This window comes from Perognathus longimembris, chromosome 28, assembly GCF_023159225.1.
Source record: "Perognathus longimembris pacificus isolate PPM17 chromosome 28, ASM2315922v1, whole genome shotgun sequence".
Lineage (NCBI taxonomy): Eukaryota > Metazoa > Chordata > Mammalia > Rodentia > Heteromyidae > Perognathus > Perognathus longimembris.
Window position 1 is genome coordinate 17,534,824 of NC_063188.1, and position 23,778 is coordinate 17,558,601.

A 23,778-nucleotide genomic window follows, 5' to 3' on the forward strand; every position below is an offset into this window, starting at 1 on the left:
CTGTTAAGAATTATGCTTATTATTATCTTAGTTTGTCCTCAAGGTGCCCACAAGGAAGGTCTAATATATCATCTTCATTCAAATGAGGCAACCAAGGATGAAAGATGTTCCATAAATGGTTAAAAGCTTTAGACACATTTAGGAGTTGGACTCATGCTTTATCCTGGCCAACTTTTACTCACTAGTTTTTTGTTGTTGTTGTTGTTCCTGGGATCTAAGGATGATGTCGGAACTCTTTAAAGGACAGATGGGCACCAGAGATTTTTGGTACCCTTGACATCAAACTGTCTTAAGCAAGACTCAGTCAGAACAGCCTCCTTTCCTGTCCAGTGTGCCTAAAAGTTCTGTTCCTCCTGGAATGTCTTAGTCTTGCTATGTCCTCTGGGTAAGAGTTTGCACCCTAGTCCATGTGCTGTCTCCACAACTCACCCCAAAATGACTGGTTTGAGGCCATCCACCCCAAGCCCCTACCACATCCCTTCCCTCTGTCTCTCTCAGCCCCACAGCTCTCCACAGCCTTCCCTGCCTTCTGAAAACTGTGGGGAAAGTTTGGCAGCACACATGAGCTGAGCTGGCCTCTGTCCAGGCTGAATTCCACATGGTTATTCCCTCACCATATTTCTTGCCTCCCAGGCCCCCCAGAGACTCCATCACCATCTTAGCTGATTCTGAAACAGTATGGTTTTCACTCATCTGTGGATTTCATTAGTGTGCTGTTTGCTGGCATCTTACAAACTTTTAAATGAAGCTATTCCTGGAACCTGAGCATGGACTTGGTCATTCTGATGTATTAGAATTTGGTGTTACTGAAGCTGAGCATGCAGATCCAGGCTGTGTTGGACCCTGTAAGCTGGGCTGGGGCAGATGCAGATGGAAGCTAGGCTCAGATCATTTCAAATTGATGCTCAATCTGAAGCCTACAAACTGACTCTGGGGCCTAAACTCTAAGGCAGCAGTGAGGAAGAATGTCATACCAGTGAACAAGCCAAGGCACTTTAAGGAGAAATTTGTCCCCATATTTTCCCTTACCTGTTTACCATGCTCCTTACTGGCTTTAACTCAGACTTTGACCTCTCTGCCTTGGAAAGATGGTGCTAAAGTTTAAGTGTCTCCTGAAAGTTCATGCATGAGAAAGTGAATCCCCAAATTCATATTGGTATTTGGAGGTGGGACATTGGGGGAGGTAATTAGAGATTGATGATATCATGACAGTGGATTTACAAGGAGAGACAGATTTGAGATGGCACCTTTACTCTATCTTGCCTCGTGAGGTCCTCTATTATGTTATGATACAGCATGATGCCTTTACCAGGTGTCAGCACAGAATCATGAGCTAAATAAACCTTTTGTACTTTTCAAGTTACCTAGACTGTTGTGTTAAGTTATAGCGAGAGAAAACAGACTGAGAAAGATGGGATAGTAAAAATGGTGTATAGAAGGAAGCAGATTTGCTCCCTCTCCATACCCTTGCATTGCACTCTGGCTATGGCCACTATATTATCATGTGTTCTAGAGAACTCTCCAATGGGGCTATCTCCTCTGTTTCCCAGATGAACTGACTCCAAATGCTGCTAGGAGAAATACAACTGGCCAGCCTGTGGAGTCTATAGCTCCTCTACCTGGAAAGAGTCATCTTCACCTCTTTTCTGAGATATCATGGAAAAGTGGGACCAAAACATGGAGACTATGTTGACTAATATGCTCAAGTTGTTATCCAAGCTCTCTCTGCTTCAGTGGTAAAGATGGCTGGGCTGTCACCGCTCTCTTTTGGGCCCTGTGTACAAACTTACAAGGTCCCAAAAGATGAAGCTGTGGGCTGGAGAAAAGTGGAAAATCATCCTGTCAGGCCAAGGGCTGAGCCCACACTGTTGCCCTCATTAGTCCAACTTTCCCTTAATACCCTTGTTCTTGTCCTTGGGGGCTCAAGTTGGCTGAAAGTTGGATAGGAGTCACAGAGCCCATCCTATGCCAGCATAGTGCGGGCACAGATGGAAGTCCACTGGCAGGAGCACAACAGAGGAAAGAGGTCCTGCTAGACATGAGAGGAGAGAGTTCCGGTAAAGTGCTATAGTCTAAATGTTCCTCTTCCTCCAAGATTCATATGCTCAAATCTTAATAATGGTGATGGTATTAGGAGGTAGACCTCTGGGAAAACATTAGGTCATCAGGGTGGAGCCCTCATAATGAGACTGATGACTTATAAGAAGAGAAATGAGGAGAATTGTCTCTCCCCTTTTCCTTCTGTCTCGTCCTCTTTTCTCCCCCATCTTTATCATGTAAGCATATACAATAGCCAATTTCAGACCAGCGAGAAGACCTTTATTAAGGACTACAATATGATGGTGCACTGGCCGTAGACTTTAAGCCTCCAGAATTTTGAGGAATAAATATTTGTTGAATCACAGTATTCTTTTACAACAACCCCAACCAACTAAAACAGAAGTCTTCTCAAAAATGCTGATTCCTGGCCAGGATTCTGAAGGGTTAATCATTTTTCCAGATGGAGGGAGGAGGGTAATGATGATACAATAGGGCATGGTGACATGAACAACACCATGGGCAAGGGTACGAAAACGAGAATAGCTAGTTAGGTTTCAGGAGCTGCAACTATTCAGTATTGTTGTTGGACTTTTTCGTCCCAGTGCTCAGCATGGTGCCTAGTGAATAACTGGGCTCTAGACATGGTAGGTAAATGAGTGTTTCTTGCTTCCTGGCAACGTATGAGAGGGATGACTGTATGTGCCCTGTTACACTGCAAGCCATGTAAGATGCCACAGAGGATCAGACAAGGGAGTGGTCTAGACCCCCAGTCTTTTGATACGCAGCCAGTGTTCTTTTCACTCCATCTACTTTCCTCTCCGTGCACATTGATCTCTCCCTCCATTGAGCTCCATTAGCACTCACAGTCAAAGCTTATTCTCTTGCTTATTCTATAGCTCACTTGTATTTGTATACAGGTTGTTAGTAATATGTTCTGTTTGTCTCTCCAACTAGATCGTTCACTTTTTCAAGGCAGACACTAAGGTCTCTCCTGCATTCTCTGTAGTAATCAATAAATGGGCAAAAGCAGCAACAAGAATTGAAGAATCACAGGAACACGCCCTCCTTCCTCCCAAGAGCCTCATGAACTCATTTGTCAAGGGTCAGCTTCCTGAAACCTAGGGATTCTATTGCACTCTATGTACACATTTAATATTCAACACACTCGGTGTGCAGGGAAGCCAGTGTGCCAAGGAACCTACATCATCCTTCTTTTGGAGAGTTAAGTGTCTGGAAATGGGGGGGAGGAAGGCCCCCAATAGCAGAAGGTCAGATTTCTCTTCTTTGGGGGTTGTTTTTCTTGAAATGTGTGAGGGAATAGAATCTTATGTTTGATGAGCTGAAGGAAAATAACTAGTTAAGGAAATCTCATGGTGACATTTTTAAACTAATGATATCAAATTGTTTAATTAATCAAGTTCATTTCTCAATACATCTTTTGCAAGTTGGGATCTACTCACCTACCAATTATTCATGAAAAATCCATTCACCTCCAATGCATCCATCCAGCCCAGTAAATACCAACACTGAATAAATATGTACTGACTTGTCAAAAGAAATCCATGTATGTTGCTTGCAGTAAATTCTCTTTTACAATGACAAATTATTCCCACATGGACCCACTGTGTTATTATGTGATGGTAAGCTATGCAAATAAAGGTCATTTTCTTGTTCTCATCTTTCAGAAAATATAATTTACATGTATTATATTAAAGTGTCATGGGGGCTTACTACCTAGTTCCTCCCATGAAATCCAGCCGATCCACCAGAGAGGTCCCAATGAACCAGGTGCCTCTTTTGTTCATGGCAATCCAGTCAGCAAAGAGGTGAGAGATTGTGAGGCAGGAAATGTATTTATTTCCATGTAGTCATACTGGGAAGGAACAGGGTAAACAGTATCCTAAATCCTATCTTCTGGGTACTGTCAGGAGCTTTGAGGTTATAAATGAGGTGAAGAATTAGAACCAGGGATGGTGGGAATAATAGGTATGTATGCACAGTAAATTGTGGTCTGATCCTGATCATCTCAAGTGTGTTTCTGATGCATCTAGCTGGCTCCAGGAAAATCATAATTGCTTGAGGAAGCAATTGGGTTCCCTTCAGGAGATGACCTCCTGAGGGGCTCACTGATCCTAGAATGAAAGAAGTTGAGAAAGAGAAGTGAAAATAAAAGAGAACAAACTAGAAAGGTAAAATGGAGTCCGTTAAGACAATGACTGGGACTTTTATAAAGCTACTCAATTCAGTGTCAGACACTATTGACTCATGCCCATAATCTTAGCTTCTTAGGAGGCTAGGATCTGAGGATTACAATTTGAAGTCAGTTACAGGCAGATAAATTTGAGAGTCTTATCTCCAATTAAGCAGCAAAAAAGGCAGTAATGGATGTATGGCGCAAAGTGGTAGAGTACCAGCATTGAGCAAAAAAGCTAAGTGAGAATGTAAGGTCATGAGTTCAAGTCCCAGTCCCACTACAAAATAAATCCCCATTTTTTTTCAGTACTGTGATTTGAAGACAGCACCTTGTACTTGCTATGGGAGCATGCCAACACTTGAACCATGCCCTCAACTCTATGTCCCCAAATTTAAAGGAGCCAGTGTTACAAATCTAGTTAAATAATCTGTATTTGAATCCTACTTCTGTCACTAACAGTGGGCATGTGAGTTAACTTTTCTGGCCCTCAGTTTCTTTGGCTTTGAAATGGGGACAGCCATAGCTACTACTTCATAAGATTGTTATGTGGATGAAAGGTGACACCAGAGTGCAGGAGTTCAGATAGGTTGAGCTAGGTAGGCACTGTGAGAAGAAAGTATCTTGTTCCTAAGGTCACCTTGAAGCACAAATCACATTACTCTAGCTAGGGTTGAGTTTGCCCCACCATGTACCCACAATGTAAACTGGTTTCTGGATGGGAAAGGCAGGCACTGCAAATCAGGAGGCACCAATAGACTCTTCCATGACACCCCTTATGGGCAAGGTGACCAAGGTGGCTGGGTGACAGTTATGATTAATTGTAAACGAGGGTTTGTTTGGGTAGCTCACACACTCAAAATAGAATCTCTCCGACATGCAAATCTTGGAAGCTTTCTGTAGCAGATGAGGCTGATCACCCTCCTCCCCCTCCTCCTCAGCCTAGCTGAGGTCACCTGCAGCTGCAGAAGGCTATTTCCAGCATGCTTCTGCTTCCAACCTCCTCCTTCCCACCTCCAGTGCCTGCAGTTTCTCGGCTGGAGGGAGGGATTTCTGTAGAGCCTACTGGGACCTGTGTCCCCAGAGTAACCTTCAACTACTACAGGATGGAAGTCCATGGACAAATGCTCTTGCTCAATTCAGAAGTGTCCCCACAGTTTCACAGTACACTCTCAAAAGGATGAAGCTTTAGTTGCCTGAGAAGCAATCTGCTCTTTCATCTGCTGTTCATTGATTTCTTTCTCTTTTCTCCCTTTCTCTACTTCTGCATGTGTATATCACGTGACTGCCTCCTTAGTTCTTGTCTCCAGGTCTGCTCTGGGGGGAAAGGGGGGCAGGAGGGAGACCCAAACAAAACGCTTTATTTTCTTCTACACTTCACACTAGATCCAGGTATGTGGTGTGGGTGAGGGGGGAGCGTGAGAAAAGCTTATTACAAAAGAAATGTAACAACCCTCCTCTGACATCCGTTTTCAAAGCTCTTTCTTTCACCTACCTCCTTGTTATTTAAAGCAGGACAAGCAGCAGGGCCATCACCTGGGTGCTGGTGAGAAATGCAGAGCCACCCCCCCCCTAGCCATCCAAAGCAGCATTTGAACCAGTTTTGTGGGTGTTTCTGCTTCATGTGTACTTTACAGTTTGCCACGCCTCAACTTAATGTGATTATTTTCCTGGCCCTTTCCAAGATCCTAGGAGAAATGATTGAGATTTATAGTGGGTTGAACTGTCTTCCCTCAAATCCTTGTCCACTCAGAACTTTAGGAGGTTCCTTTTTTTGGACATAAGGTATTTGCAGATATAATTAGTTAAGTTGAGGTCATGTTAAGGTAGGGGAGGCTCTAAATCCAATGACAAATGTTCTCATAAAAAAAGAGTAAACCAAGTGCAGTGGCTTGTACATACATTCTAGTCCTAGCTACTGGGGGAGGCTGAGACCACGAAGACTGGGATTTAAGGACAATCTGGGCAGAGTTCCTAACATCCTCATGTCAACCAACGAAAGCTGTGTGTGGTGGTATGCATCTCATATCTTAGCTATGTAGGAAGCATAAATAGGAAGGGTTGCAGTCCAGGCTGAAGAGGGCATAAAGGAAACACTGTATTCAAAAAATAACTAAAACAAAAAGGGCTATAGGTGTGTTTCAAGCAAGAGAGCACTCACCCAGCAAGCACAAAGCCCTGAGTAAAAACTTTAGTACATGAGAAAGAGAGAGAGAGAGAGAGAGAGAGAGAGAGAGAGAGAGGAATAAGAATGAGGAGGAGGAGGAGGAAGAGAAAGGAGAGGGAAAGGGAGGGAATAGAAGGGAGGGGAGGAGAGGAAAGGAGAGAAGAATGAGACAATACAGAGACATACACAGAGAAGGCTATGTGACCAAGACTAGAGTTTGCTGCAATAAACTAATGAATGCCAGGAGATGGAAAGGACAAGGAAGGATTGTCCATTAGAACCCTTGGAGGGAGCATGGCCCTGCCAATACCTCGATCTTAAACTTCCAGCCTCAAGAATTGTGGAAGTATATTTCTACTGTTTGAAGCCACTCAGTGGCACGTTATATGAGGCTTCAGGAAACAAATAGACTAGCATTCCCAATGTTACAGTTACATATGTGGCAAAGGCAACACTTGGTATAAGGACAGTGTGTATTGACAATTCAACACACCATGCTGCACACTGGACCTTCAGAAAGTAGCCTTTTCAGAGCCCTGGTCTCAGCTCAGCATAGGATCTCAGAAAGATTTGGACAGGTTAGAACAACAGTCCAACACAGTGATTGAACCCTACAAGGGTGAAAATGGAGCTCTACACGTAGGTTATGGTGAACAGCCATACAGAAAACAGGAAGGGAGAGAGTTGGCTAGAGAGATTGTCTGATGGAAAACCCATTGTGGCTGGTGGGCGGGTAAGATTAAGTGGTTGAGCCAAAAATGGGATGTAATTGGACTACAAAGGTACAGTCTTCTGCTGCATTCGTAGAAATGGCACTTTCCCAATTGGTGGAGGCAGACAGTGCTGTCAACTCCTACATTGTGCTGTTCACAATATCTTGGAAAACTGGTCCAAGGTAGTAGTACCACTTTTTGAAGAGGACACTGTAATCTAGATGGTGGATGGGTAGGGGCTAGGATGGTGAGGATTCAGAAGTCAGGCAATGATGATAGCTACTGTTTATTCTGTGTTTTCTAATGTGCCACACACTGGGCTAAGGAAGGTGAATGGAGCAAACACTGTTCCTGCCTTGTTGGACAAAGTTGGGTGATAAACCCTTAAGCTAATAAATTTAGTTAAAATCTCTCAAAGTTGGGCACAGTGCCTCACACCTGTAATCCTAGCTACTTTGGAGGTTGAAACTGGAAAGATCATAGTTTGAGGCCAACTAAGCCAAAAAGAAAGATCTCTTCGAAACCAAGAAAAAGCTATGTGGGAAGTGTAAATAGCATGATTGTGGTCCTGGCTGGCCCAGGCAAAAAGCAAGATACTATTTGAAAAATAGCAAAAGCAAAAAGGGCTAGGGAATGGCTTAAGTAGTTAGAATGCCTGACTGGCAAATACAAGCCCCTGAGCTCAAACACCGGTACCCCCCAACCCCTTCAAAAACATAAAAGAACTAGGCAGAAATAGAGATGTGCAGGGTGCTATTAATAACTTAGAGAACCTAATACAGATAGGGGTTCAAGGAAGGCTTCCTTAAGGAAGTACCATTTTCCTGAGCTTATTTATGAAAGCTGTTATTTATGCTACTACCATGGAACTTTTTTGCTAGTCCTGGGGCTTGAATTCAAGGCCTGGGCACTGTCCCTGAGGTTCTTTTGCTCAAGGATAGCACTCTACCACTTGTGCTATAGTGCCACTTCCATCTTTTTCTGTTTATGTGGTACTGAGGAATAAAATCCAGGGCTTCATGCATGCTAGGCTTGCACTGTACCACTAAACCACATTCCCAGCCCTATACCATGGGAACTTACTCAAAGAGAATTTCAGGTTCAAAGACCCAACGGTAGATTTGTTATATGAATGTATGTGTCTTGGTTTTACTAGGGACTTGAAACCATCTCCTTATCAGTCCATGTTTGGGAGGAATGGACTGGGACTGGAAATGGGCAAGAGTGGGGCAAAGATACCAGTTATGAAGGGCCTGAAACATCCTGTATTAGTGTTCTAGCGCTGTTGTAACAAACCACTACAATTTTAGAGGCTTAAAACAACACAGAGGAGGCTGGGAATATGGCCTAGTGGCAAGAGTGCTTGCTTTTGTATACATGAAGTCCTGGGTTCGAGTCCTCAGCAACACATATATAGGAAAGGACAGAAGTGGAGCTGTGGCTCAAGTGGCAGAGTGGTAGCCTTGAGTAAAAAGAAGCCAGGGACAGTGCTCAGGCCCTGAGTTCAAGCCCTAGGACTGGCAAAAAAAAAACAAAACACCACAGATATACTGTTTTAGTGTCCAAACTAGTTCTCACTAAGTTAAAACCAAGGTGTCAGCAGGGCTTGTTTCTTCTGAAGGCTCTAGGGGAGAATCTGTTTTCTTGCCCTTTCCAGCTTGTAGAGCCTGCCTGCATTCCTTTGGCTCTTGAAGCCTTTCCATGTTCAAAGCTGGCAATGGGCAACAGACTCGTTCTCAGATTACATCACTCTGAGTTTGACTTTCCTGACTCCTTTCATTTATAAAGACCTTTGTGGTTACATTGGTTCCATGCAGATAGTGCAGCCTACTAGCTCTTTTATCTCCCTATTTTAAAGGCAGCTGATTGGCAGCCTTAATTCCTCCTGGTCACACGCAGCACAGCCATAGGTTCTGGGGACTAGGATGCATGCAATTTGGAGGAGCCATTATTTTACCTACTTCATGTCTAGCTTAATATACATTTCCTTATTTAATCTTACATCATCTTTCCAATGAGGTTGAGTATTATTGCATTTTTACAGACAACACTCTGTGGCTCCCAGCAGTGACCAGCCTAAGGTCACACACAGCTTGGAAGAGACATTGTCCAGAGTCAGTTTTCAGGATGTCTGACACTAGATCTAACATTTCAACTCCATCTTCTAGGCAGATGATTAGAAAGGCCAAGGGAACTGACTTCTAGAGTATGGTGGGCCAATCATCATCATCACCTAGGGCTAAGGTCTGTGTGATTCCAGAATGCAGAGCCAGGTCAAAAGTGAGAAGGAGGCAAATTCTGAAATTTACAGATGCAGAATGTTAGAGTCAAGAGGGACTTTAGTTGCCATTCTTTCTTATAAAGAAACTAAGGCTCAGAGAGGGAGAGTAACCCACTCAAAGCCACACAGCTAATTAAGAGTCATCCATAACAGTTTTCCTAACAATGGGGCAGGCAGTCACCACTTCAGGAGAATGAACATCTGTGGAGTTTCCTGAACTGGGCACAGGAATAGCTGGCCATTGTGAAGTGTGTTGAAGGTATTCTCTCTCTTTTTCCTAGTAAGGCTGATTACACTCCTATAATCTTAGCCACTCAGGAGGCTGAGATCTGAGGACTGTGATTTGAAGCCAGCCCAGGCAGCAAAGTCTATGAGACCCTTACCTCCAATTAACCACCTAAAAACAGAAAGTTGTGCTGTGGATCAAAGCAATAGAGAGTTAGTCTTGAGCAAAAAAGCTCAGGGACAGCTCCCAGGCCCTGGGTTCAAGCCCCATGAACTTCAAAAATATATAAGTTGATCAATTATTTATTTGCCTTAATAATTAGGATAGTTTTTTCTATAATAGAATAATTCTCACTGGTATGAGTGTGTGTGTGTGTGTGTTTGTGTGTGTGTGTGTGTGTGTGTGTGTGTGAACTAAGGCTTGAACTCAGGGCCTGGGTGCTATCTCTGAGCATTTTTGCTCAAGGCTAGCATTCTACCACTTGAGCCACAGCTCCACTTTCATCTTTTTGCTGGTTAATTGAACATAAGAATCTCATAGACTTTGCTACCTAGATTAGCTTTGAACCTCAATCCTTAGATCTCAGCATCCCGAGTGGCTAGGATTACAAGTGTGAGGCGCTGATGCTTGTTTTAGTATTACTTTTTTTTTTCAAATTTTTATTATCAAACTGATATACAGAGAGGTTACAGTTTCATACGTTAGGCATTGGATACATTTCTTGTACTGTTTGTTACCCTGTCCCTCGTACCCCCTCCCTCCTCCCCCTTTCCCTTCCCCGCCCCCCTGAGGTGTTCAGTTCACTTACACCAAACAGTTTTGCAAGTATTGCTTTTGTAGTTGTTTGTCTTTTTTTTACCCTGTGTCTCTCAATTTTGGTATTCCCTTTCAATTTCCTACTTCTAATACCAGTATACACGGTTTCCAAAATACTCAGATAAGATTACAGAGATAGTGTAGGTACAACCACTGGAAGGTGATACAAGAACATCATCAATAATAGAAGCTACAGATACACATGGGACATTGAAAGTAGTTACAACTGTGATATAACAATCGTTTCCATAACATGGAGTTCATTTCACTTAGCATCATCTTACGTGTTCATAAGGGTATAGCTGATGGGCTCTTGTGATGCTCTGCTATGACTTGCCTAAACCTGTACTAATTATTCCCAATAAGGGAGACCATAGAGTCCATGTTTCTTTGGGTCTGGCTCACTTCACTTAGTATAACATTTTCCAAGTCCTTCCATTTCCTTACAAATGGAACAATGTCATTCTTTCTGATAGAGGCATAAAATTCCATTGTGTATATGTACCACATTTTCCTGATCCATTCGTCTACTGAGGGGCATCTGGGTTGGTTCCAGATTCTAGCTATGACAAATTGTGCTGCGATGAACATTGTTGTGCTGGTGGCATTACTGTGATTTTGTTTGTGGTCTTTTGGATAAATACCCAAAAGTGGGGCTGCTGGGTCATAGGGGAGTTCTATATTTAGCCTTCTGAGGAATCTCCATACTGCTTGCCAGAGTGGCTGAACCAGTTTACATTCCCACCAACAATGAAGTAGGGTTCCCTTTTGGCCACATCCCCTCCAACAATTGTTATTGTTAGTTTTTTTTGGATATAGGACATTCTTACTGGGGTGAGATGGAATCTCAATGTTGTTTTGATTTGCATTTCTTTTATGGCCAGTGATGTAGAGCACTTTTTCATATGTCTCTTGGCCATTCTCATTTCCTCATCAGAGAAGTCTCTTTGCAAGTCTTTAGCCCACTTGATGAGGGTGTTATTGGTTCTTTGCGGTTTTGTTTTGGAAGAAGGTAATTTTTTTAGTTCTACATATATTTTAGATATGAGGCCTTTGTCCATTGTATGGCCGGTAAAGATCTTCTCCCAGTCTGTGGGCTTTCTGTTTATCTTGCGAGCTATGTCCTTTGCTGTGCAGAAGCTCTGCAGTTTGATGCAGTCCCATTTGTCCATCCTTATTTTTAGTATTACTTTTTTAAAGTTGTGTTTATTGAAGCATAATTTGCATATACTAGAATTCATAATTGCATGTGTAGAAGTTCAATGAAATTTAACAAATATAAACAGTCATGGAACCACCATTGCATTGAAGAAATGAAATTTTTTCTCACCTTCAAAAGTTCAAGAACTTCTCTGTGCTCTTCCTCTCTTTGGAAGCTTTATATTTTCCGGTAACTATAGACTCACAGGAACTTGTGAAAATAATACAAAGAGATGCCATGTCTCCTTCTTCTGGCTTTCCCCACTATAACATCTCTAACATCTTCTATAGCTGTGGTATAATGTCAAAACCAGGGAAGTGACATGAGCAAAATACTGTGACTGCAGTCCTAACTTAGCTTGCATAAGATTTCCATGCACTCATTTTCAGGTGGCTGTTTGTGTGTATGGTTCTGTGTGACTTCATCACGTGCACAGTTTTGCATAACTACCACCATCCAGCAATTCTCCCATTCTCTCCCTTCATAACTTCACCATCGAAAACCCTTGGCAACCACACGCCTTTCCTGGGTCCCTTTCCTTATACTTCATTGTGAAAAGACACTTTTATTTAGAAACATCAATCTACAAGTACATTCACATGGGGAAAAGCACAAACACTTCAGTCATACCAAAAGAACATCTTGAGACTCCATTCTCTTTCCAAGCCCTTTCCTAAAAGTAATTAGTGTTGGGGGTAACCTAAGCTTTTGCCTATGCAGCTGCATACATGCATACATTATATATGTATGTTTTTACTAGTTGTCAATTAAAATTAGGGGCTAGTGATGTAGCATAATGATCAAATGTGAGATCCTGGATTAGAACCCTACTATACTGTACAAAAATGTCTTGTGTACCATTCTGTAACCATAAATTTATGCCTAATGCTTTTTTAAAAAAATTCTGCATAGCAGGGCTGGGAATGTGGCTTAGAAGTAGAGTGCTTGCCTACCATGCATGAAGCCCTGGGTTCGATTCCTCAGCACCACATAAATAGAAAAAGCCAGAAGTGGCACTGTGGCTCAAGTTCTAGAGTGCTAGCCTTGAGCAAAAGAAGCTCAAGGACAGTGTCCAGGCCTTGAGTTCAAGCCCCAGGACTGGCAAAATATTAATTCTGCATAGAAGCCGGGAACTGGTAGTTTATGGGTGGCTGAGATCTGAGAACTGTGGTTCAAAGTCAATCCAGGCAGGAAAATGTGTGAGACACTTATCTCCACTAAACTACAAAAAAATCCAGAAGTAGACCTGTGGCTCAAGTGGTAGAGCAGTAGCCTTGAGCAAAAAAGCTCAGGGAGAGTGCCCAGGCCCAGAATTCAGGCCCTAAAACCAGAAAACAAAATTCTGCATAGGGGGCTGGGGATATAGCCTAGTGGCAAGAGTGCCTGCCTCGGATACACGAGGCCCTAGGTTCAATTCCCCAGCACCACATATACAGAAAACGGCCAGAAGCGGCGCTGTGGCTCAAGTGGCAGAGTGCTAGCCTTGAGCGGGAAGAAGCCAGGGACAGTGCTCAGGCCCTGAGTCCAAGACCCAGGACTGGCCAAAAAAAAAAAAATTCTGCATAGCATACTATATGTAATTTGTCTATGTAATTTAACTAACCAGTCCCTTAGTGGGTTGTCTAAATTGTTTTCAGTTTGTCCCTACTACCAATGCTGCTATGAGGCCACTGCTATGCTCAGGTACAAATATTTTCCCCCAAATGCATGAAAGTGATGTACTTTCTACAGTTTTGGGAAGATAGATGAAGTTTCTGCTGCCAGACAGACAAGTGGACAAGTGGCCCAAATTCTTCAAGGCAATAGGTTCTCCATGTGAGCAACACCTGGGATATATTCATGCTAAGTCTGACAATGATGGGCTTGAGAGCCTAGGGTTTCCGCTTTTCCAGCTTAAACTGAGGTCATGTATGTGGCCAGCTTTCCATCTCTGATCCTAATTCCTAGACCCACACTGCCTCAGCCAGCTCCCCTGAGGTGAAGGAACCTAAGAGATTACTCTATATTTTAGCGAAATCATTTGTTGTTTTCATGATGATTGTTCTGACTTAATGCTTCCCAGCCCTGGAGAAAACACGTGCCACCCCAGCACAATAGATAGGATGGGGGCCAAGAAACAATCAGGCTCCTCTCCAGCCTCAGGGATGGTGATGAGTCCATTTGCTTCAAAGGCTATGAAGGGCCAGAGAGGGCAAGTAATTCACCCAAGGCCACACAGCTAATTAGTAACACACCAAAGAACTTTCTAATTGGGAAGTGTTAGAGGAGAGGGCAGGGTGAATTGTTAGCTGTTTGTCTAACCCTTGTTGTAGCCCCAGCTGCTTCGAAGGATGAGCTCTTCAGTAACCAAAGAATAGTCTAATTGCCAAGGCCCAACTGCCTGAATCTTATCATATGTGTGTATGGAAAGGGTGTTGGCCAATCCCAGTTCTATAACGATCCACCCACATAGCCACTATATGCCAGAGAGGAAGGAAGTGGTAGATGAAAGAAGAAATAAATGCAAAAAAATATTAGCTGTCTTTTTTTCCCCTGATGTTGGAAACTTCTTCACATCTCTCTTATCTACTTGTCACAGAATTAGGAAGGTCAAGTTGTATGTTCTTTATTGCAGAGGTAGGGGAAGTGAGGCCCACTGACAGACTAAATATTTGCCTCTGATCATGAAAGCATCAAATTAGTAAGAGAGCTGATATAGGGACCCCAGTGTCCCGATTCTCAGCCAAAGCCTCTTGACAACACATGTTATTGCCACTACTCACCTGACCACAAGAGCCTTGTGTCTCCTTGTGTACCCACCCGAGATTCTGCACTATGGACACATCTCTGTCCTGTCCTTTATGGCCAGAAGCCATGTCAGCTTAAGGATATGTGATGATAGAAGAATGAATAAAGAGGACATTTCAGTCAACAGAATCTAGTCCTTCACCTGGCTAGACATGTAGAAATCTACCTGTTAAGCAGGCTAGCCCTGACCAAGTATGCAACAACTCTTTGGCCTATTCAATATGGAGGTGTCTATTGACTTAGGCAAAACTACTGCTCATGGTGTTTATGGAGTCTTCTTGGAAACTAAGAAAGGGGCAAAGCTCCAACAGTGGCCTGGAGGTACTGAAAAAGAGGGCAGGCACCAGGATAGGGTGCCTGATGGCAGCTGAACTATTAAACCAAGGAAACCAGAGGTTTCCATAGGGAAACCATAGGGCCATAGGGAAATAAGATTAGTGAAGCAAGGAATATTCTCCCCCAGTGGTTGTAACAATGTCTCCTGTTCCATGTGTTCCCATTACAGTTTGCCTTTGTCATTTCTCCATTAGGAAGTCTGTGCTCCTTCTTCCAGAAGGAACAGGAGGGCTTGTGAGTATAACAGAAGTGGAACCAGGTGATTTCCAAATTCAGGTTATATTGAAGGGTACAGTCTCTACCTTGCTTGTGGAATCCTCCATCTAAAGACTTGACTCACCTTGTGAGTAGTCTGATGGCCATTTGGAAGCAGCTCTAATTAATTCACATGGAGAAATCACATGGCTACTCTCAGAGACCACATGAAGCATAAGATACCTGGCCTGGCCCAGCTGCTCTAGCCATTCCCCTCATCTCATACAGTTTCAGCTCCACCTTTTCACTGCTACCTTTATCAGGGATCCAGAACCTAAACTAGGTAGCTGAGCCCTTCCTAAATTTCTGACCAGCAGAAACTATGAGAACTAGGCACCTGATTGTTGATGTCTTAAACCACTGAGGTTTGGGGGTGACTGGTACACAGAGACAAATGAGTTTTGTCAATGCAGAATAGTGCCGTGGAAGAACACTCATTTTTGTGCAGGTACTGGGACTTGAACTCACTGTACCATTTCAGTAGCTTGGATTAAAGGCATGAGCCACCAGCCATCTGGTTGGGAGCATTCATTTGAGAGTCAGGAAACTCGGGTTGTTGGACTAGCTCTGTCAATAACTTGGGCCTCATTTTCATTATTTGTAAAACAACAACAAAAAACCCCTAGAGGTTAGAAAGCCCTTTCTAGACTCTTAAAAATTCCTCTGAGGTTAAAAGTATCAGAAGAGTTTGAACTTTGTCCTTCAGCAACAGGCAGCTACTGAGCAGATGACCCATTGAACGAGGGTTGTGGAGATCAGAGCACTTTGGATGAAGATGGGACTGGGAAGATTTCCTTCCTCTTTCTGTCCACTGGAAGCTGATGCCTGACAGGAAGGTGAGGAGTTAGAATTTGGTTTACTCACAGAGGCAGGCAATCACCTGGCCAGAATTGAAATCAAAGCTGTATGGACACATCTTATTTAAAGAGTCAGGCTGGGAAGGTGGCTTACTGGTAGTGCTTGCCATGTATGTATGAAGCCCTGGGTTTGAGTCCTCAGTACCACATAAACAGAAAAGGCTAGAAGTGGCACTGTGGCTCAAGTGGCAGAGTGCTAGCCTTGAGCAAAAAGAAGCCAGGGACAGTGCTCAGGCCCTGAGTTGAAGCCCCAGGACTGGCAAAAAAAAAAAAAGAAAGAAGAGTTTTCTGGCTCTTTCACAGCCTAGACCCTTCTATTTCTCTCTCCTGGAGGATCATCTACTTAAACAACTTTTCCATTCCATCTGCCCTGTAGGATATTTTATGCCTGAGCACCTCTGGAAAAAGCCCAAGGCCCAACACTCAGCTCAAATTCACTGAGATCCTCAGTGTCCCCCATGCCCCCCACCCCACCATGCCTTGGGTCCTTTGAATGAGTTTGCTTATAACAGCTGACCCCAGGGTTTGGTGTAAAAGTTTTTCGGGTTTTTTTTTTTTTTACTGTGAACACTTAAACTATATGGCAGTCTTACTGCAGAGGACCTTCCAGACTGCCATCCTATGAGAGAGTGGTAGCTCCAGCTCTTGGCTTAGGATGGTCTCTGAAGAAAACAAAGGGCAGGCTGGTGCCAGTGGGGATGGAGTAGGTTTGCTTCTTAACAACAAAGAGAGCATTTGAGTGGAAGAGGGCCCTCTGGGATTGTCTTGATTGGTTATTTCTCTCCATTCCTAGATCACTCAGGCAGCTTGGAAATATGGATTCCCTTGCCCGTAGCCTGTGGCTAACACTTCCCCCAGTGTGAAGAGAGGCTGAGTTTCTGCAGCCTCAGACTTGGAGGAGTTGGTCTTTTCTACACCAGCTTTGGCAAAAGCTCACAAACGATTCAGAAACTTGTAAAAGCTGGGAGGCCAAGGGCAGGAAGGAATAGGAATGAAAGTGTTTGGAGAGAAGGGTTGTTTGAAAGGGCTCTGCTGAGCTGCTCAATCAATACTACTGTGTTCTCTGGAGGAAGGTCAAGGGCACAGATGAAGCCTATTTGCAGGTTCCTCCCTCCTCTATCCCTGTGATAACAGCTCCAAAGATCTACTGAGTCCGTAGTATGAGCCAGGCACTGTTCTCAACTTTCTTTAAAATGGATTATCTAACTTAATCCTTTACCGCAGCTCTATGTTGTGGGACTATTATTATTCCTACCTTAGGGATTAAATAATATTTTAACTCCCTCTGAGGCATGTAGGGGTTAAGTAATCCAGTAAGTGGCTGAGCCAGGATTATAAACCTAGACTGGTTGGCACAAGAGAGTGACATGTAACTGATAGGTGTTATGATTTAGCTAAGAAATGTCCTCCCTCCACCCCCTAAAAAAGGCTTGTGTGTTGAAGGTCTGGTCCTTACCTAGTGACACCATTTGGGGGGATTCTAATGACTCTGGGAGGTTTGGCATAGCTAGAGGAAATAAATGCTTTTTGTCCTGGACCTTCCCTCCTTGTTCCTGGCTGCCACAAGGTGAAATTCCTCTGTCACAGACTCCCACTGCCATGATATTCTACCCACGTATGTGGGGGCCAAGAAACTAAGGACCTATGCCTCTGAAATCATGATCTACCATGATAAATCTTTGGTAAACCATGATAAATCTATCCTCCTTTAAATTGTTTATGTAAAATATTTCATCATAGTGATGAAAAACGGACACACTAGGGTTTACTGCCTCTCTCATGTGTCTCTAAGGTTTGCTTTCTTGGGGCCTATCCCACGCTTTCATTAGTTTAACTACCAACATTTTAATATTCAGTTGCCAGTTTACTGAGTGTTTACTAAGCACCAAAGGTTGTATTATGTAAGTATTGTCACTATCTCCAGCTTACAGATGAGGAAACAGAGCCTCTGGAAAGTTTATTGATTTGGTCAAGGTCAAACTAGTAAGTAACAAAGCCATAGTTTGGATATGAACAAAGGGACCATTATGAATCTCTAGGAAAACATTTCATCCATTCATTCAAGTGACCCCAATTTATGTGATTTACATATATGTGCACAGGAGAATGTGTGCCGAGGATTCAACCTGGTGCTTTGCATATGCTAAGCACATAATCTACTAATATGCTACAGCCCCATGACCCAAACAAAATTCTACAGACTATTATATGTCAGGCACTGTGCTTGAAATAAGTAGGTATACATAGTGGTAATATTTCTTTTTTAAAAATTCGAAAAGTATCTATTAGGGGCTGGGAATATGGCCTAGTGGTACAGTGCTTGCCTTGCATATATGAAGCCCTGGGTTTGATTCCTCAGTACCACATACATAGAAAAGGCTAGAAGTAGTGCTGTGACTCATATGGTAGAGTGCTAGCCTTGAGCAAAAGAAGCTTAGGGACAGTGAGTTCAAACCCCAGGACTGGCAAAAAAAGTTTCTATTAGTATATATTAGTTAATAGTGGCAAGATTTCTAATTCTATCTCCAGATTAGACTACTTTATAGAACAGCAGACTCCTCATTTAAGTCCAACTGCCTATTTGATATTATGTGAATACTTATTAGGTGTCTTAAACTACCATGCTCAAAACAACTTGACAGTTCCTCTAAATTCATGTCTCCAATGCTTTCCTCAGTTCTGTAAATGGCTTCACCGCATACAAGGTCTGAATGTTTGCATCCTTCCCAAATGTGTATGCTGTGAAATTTAATTCCCAATTGATGTTCCTTCCTCCGAGGTGGTCCTGGGGGGGGGGAGTAATGGAAACCAAGTCACGATGCAGATAACAGAGACAGGTCTCAAGGAGCAAGTCTACTTTATTGCAGAAGCACAGCAGCCTAAATACATTTTTTCAACTAATTACAATACCCTACTTACCCTAGCAACCCAATGTAACTTATTACCTTAAAAGTCAAGCTGCTTACCTGGTTCTTTGGCTCTGTTCTCAAGAATGAGGAAGGTGCGGTGGTACCTGACATGGAGGAGCTCGTGATCCAGGGTAAACAACACACAGTGTTCTGCGTGGTTTAGGCGCACAGTGTGCTATCATGCCCTGTCCCTTAGGGCAGCCGTATACACTCCAAGGCCAGGCTTGCCTCCCACACCCAATGAAATAGTATTAACAGGTAGGACTTTAAGGAGGTGACTAGATCATGAGGCTGACCTCGTGAATGGCACCATTGCCCTTATAAGAAGCTTTATGGAACTGGCTTAGCACCTCCACCATGTGGATGTAGTGATAAGACACCATCTATGAAACAGAAACTGTGCCCTCACTAGAAATGGGTTCTGCTACTGCTTTGATCCAGACTGTAAGAAATAAACCTCTGTTGTTTATAAGTTACCTTATTCCATTTGGTAAGAACCCAATGGAATAAGACACTGAAACTGGGGGGTATAGACCCCAAGCCCAATCCCTAGGAGTCCCACATGTAGGTCCAGTCACTCACTTTCATATGCCAAATTAAAATAATGTGGAAAAGAACAAAGAGAACTTATTACATGACAGCCATAGGAAGATAATAGTTTAGTATACCTTCAGCCATCTTCAGTGGTACAGACATTGTCTTTAGGTTTAAATAGGGAGAATTAGAGACAGAGTGGGGATGATTTGTACAGCAAGAAATGTACCTGTGGCCTTACATATGAAACTGTGACCCCTCTGTACATCACTTTGACAATGAATAAGTAATTATTATTAAAAAATAAAAAGAAGAAATTTCCCAAGGGAAAAAAAAAATCCCAGGCCACAGGTGTAGCATGGTTGTCCATATTCTCAGCTTTTGTCCTTGGAGGCTGGGTAAGTAGTCTGTAGCTTTTGGCTGTTCTCTTCAAGATGATAATATGAGAACATTGCAGGATTAGAAACAGTTTGCCTTTAGTCACAAGATGCTTTATAAGTGACTCCTGTTCTTCCTGGAGCCCAAGATGATTGTAAAGTGACTGCAGAAGAGAATGACTCAGTTGCAAAGTAGTGGCAGGGTGGGGGTTGTTGAGAGAGGAGCTTTCAGTTAATTCACAGGCCCAGAGAAAGCAGATTTTACTTTGTGTCTTACAACTCTCCTTTTTTATTTGACAGATCCTCAGTCTCAAGGAAATTGGGCTTTCACAAGAGCGGGACAAATAGCTAAGATATATAAATCAAAAGTATTTGTTTTTAAGCCCCCAAACTAGAAACACCATTATAAAACACAGTTCATGAAGCAATAAAAATCAGAGACCATCCAACTGAAAAAAATGCATAAGGAATCCTCTTTAAAAGAAAACTCCATCATCAAGGACTACTAAAAGATGTTTGGAGCCAGAAGAAATGATTATTTTGGTCTCTATTTATAAATATAATGCTATACCCAAAATATTAATTTGCCTGGAAAGGCTTTAATGTTAAAGAGCCATGTATTTATGAGAACCTCTCCGAAAATCTCTCAGGCTTTATTTGTTTTTGGAAGGGTTAGTACAAGTAACTCCATTTGAATTTTGTCAGTTTCTTCTCTGTTTTTCTTCTCAGTAGTCTGTGGAACTGTATTGAAAATAGACAATATCCTAAGACATACAGCAAGTCTGTGCAAATATAAGAACATTGAAATAATTCCTTGTATACTATCTGACCACAGTGGAATTAATGTAGCGCAACAGCTAAGGATACCAGAACCTCTAGGATACACCAAAGACAATGTTGAGAGGAAAATTCATAGGTTAGAGTGCCTATATCATAAAATAGCAAACACTCAAACAGCCTTATGATAAACTCAAACTTCAGTAAATACAGGAACAAACTAAATACAAAACTAGGAGAGAGAGAGAAAGAGACACAGAGAGAGAGACAGAAAGAGAGAGAGAAAGAGACAGAGAGAGAGACACAGAGAGAGAGACAGAGAGAGAGAGACAGAGAGAGAGACAGAGAGAGAGAGAATGAATTGGGGTAGAAATCAGCTAAATTGGAGACCGAAAAAACAAATGAATAAAACAAAAGGTTGGTTCATGGAAATAATAAGATTGATAAACATCTAGCTAATTTGACCAAAAAAAAAGATGAAAAGAGGACTATTACTACAGACACTAAAGAAATCAAAAGAATCTTAGAGAATACTTTGCACACTTATACATAAATAAACTGGAATAAATGCATAAAAATTTAAATACAATTGACCCATCAAAACTGAACCAAGGGGATATAAACCATGTAAACAAAGCTTAGCTATAACAAGTAATGAAATTGAAGCAGTAATAAAAAATCTCCCAACAAAGAAAATCCCAGGACCAGATGGATTCACTGCTGAGTTCTGCCAGACCTTCAAAGTAGAACACCAATCTTCCTCAAACTCCACTTTACTGAGCTGTAGTTCTTTCTTTGAAAACTAGTAATAATAATATCTCCTGGCAGTGTTATTGAGGGATTCAGTCCCTCTAATAACTTTGGACAGGATCACTGCAGTGGCTTCTACATTCTCATGGGAATAATAAAGGAAATTGAAAGATGAAGGTGTAGCGAAAGGGAAGATTTTAAAGAGTGACTGGTCAAACAGCCCAGTTGAGAGTAAGGCCCAGGTATAACTGCACTAATGTATGGGGTTAGGGGGAGTGAAGAAGATAAAGATAAAGAACTCAAGGGACAGAAATGCTAAAGCATTGGAAGGGATTCTATATGAACATTGAGGTCATCCATGATAATGGTGGGACTTTCAGAAGAGGAAGAGACAACGATGTTTTACAAAACATTTTCAGTCGATCAGATAGAAAATGGCAGGGATTAGGAGAGGAAAAGGCTGTTACAGTAGAATAGTATGGGCCTTGAAACAGCCAGCCATTAATTACATGGCTAGCAAAGGCTTATCTCAGTTCTTCTCTTGTGGTTCTACAGGTGATCATTCACTCCTTGGTTTTAAATACCTATCATGCTGGCTCCCAAATGTATATCTCTAACTCAGATTTCACCTCTAAGTTTCAGGTGGTTTATCTAACTGCTTACTTGACAGCTCCATTTGGACCAAACTTGTGACTTTCCTCCCAGATGTGGCCCTTTCCAGCCTTTTCTATCTCTATTCAGTTGCCTAAGAAGATATCTGGGACAGATCCCCTTGCTCACTATTTACCATGTTCAATCTATTAGCAAGTCCTGTTGATTTTACCTTCCAAGTAGCTCCTGAATTCATTCACTGAGCCTTTCCATCACCACCATTTCTCATCTGCTGTAGTATAAAGAGATTCCCCACAAATCCACTTGCCCAATCTGTTCGCAAATCTGCAGCCAAAGAGGTCCTTTCAAAATGTAAATTTAATCATGATACCAGCCTGTTTGAACATGCCAGTGTCTTCCCAGGCCTGTCTCATTCACTGCTGGATCTTTAGTAGCTAAGTATAGTACCCAGAAGAATAGAATGGCTCAATAAATATTTGATAACTGGATGGATATGAAGCCAGATGAAATGTTTGAAACCATGTGGACCAGATATGTTCTTTAATCATAAACTGAATTTCTAATCATGGTTCTAAGCTGAACCCTTTAGTTAGGCCCAGTATGAAATCAATACCCCAGGCTGCAGACTAAGTCCCCCCTCACAGCTCAGTAATTCTCAATCACAGTTGCTCGTAGAATCACCCCCAAAATTTATTTTAAAAACAGCCCCCATGATGGCCATGGTGGTACAGCATGTAATCCCAGGCATTGCAGATCCTGATTCAGGAGGATGGAAAGTTTAAGGCCAGCCCAGGTCATATAGCAACAAAACAGGATTAAAAACAAAGGTCCCATCCTACCTCAGAACAATTAAGTCGGTATAATGTCTAGGGGTGGGACCTGGCCAAATTAAGTTTTGAAATCTTCCAGTGATTTATAATGTCCAACTCTATATGACTTGGTAACCATATTACCTGGGACTGTATTATAAATGCAGTTTGGGGCCTCTGCTCATCTAAATCAGAATCTACCTTCTAACAAGGACCCTAAGTGATGTGCTTGTGAAACACTGCAAGGAGCCAGGCAAGAGACTGTGGATTTAAGGAGCTCTTCTCAGTTTCCATGGAAGTGTATAGCTGCTTGGAGTGGGAGGTTCCACTTCTTCCCAAGTCCTACGCTGAAGTCTGGCTCAGTGGTTTGCCATGCTGTTAAGTCTGTGTCCCAGTGGAACTAAGTAAGGGCGACATGGACAGAATTCCCATCCTGAAGAGTGACAGCAAAGCAAAAGCTAGAGCTCCATTCCATTACAAAAGTATGAACTGGCAGAATATGCTTATGTAGGGCCTTTTCTGATGAATGGAAACAATAGAATAAAGAACCAGCCCTCTCGGTCCTGTCATATCCCTGCACACAGCTAACAGCAGGCCTGGCCTAGTCATGTAGAGCTGGAAGCATTGCTTGCGTGGAGAGCCACAGCTCCCTGCCATTCTCCCCACTGGCTCCCCACTCCCACCACAAATCCTTCTTCCAAAAAGGAAAAGAAAAAGTGATCAAACGTGTTCCAATTCGATTACTGGTTTGGTTTCTAAATAATGGCCCTGTTTTTGGCTAAGAGTCTAGATCTTTCAGTCTGGGCTTAAGTGGATGGAGCCAGGACCCTTTAATTCCAGGCCTCTGAGGCTGAATCAATGTGGTGAATCCCCTTTGAGGCAGGGTCCCCAAAGCAGCTGCTACTACTCCTGCCATTGCTCTCTCAAGGGACAGCAGTGCCTGGACAGGATGGCTCCCAGAGCGGGAAAGCTAGAGGCCAACATCCTGAGGGTGGGAGCCACACTGCCCCCTCAGGGCAGGCAATGCTAGTCTCTGCTGACTGGATGGTCCTGCAGCCTGCCCTAGTACACAGCCAAGAAATGTCTTCTTGCTGGAAAGACAGCCACTGCCTGCTGCAAGGGTGATCGTGTTAGACCAGT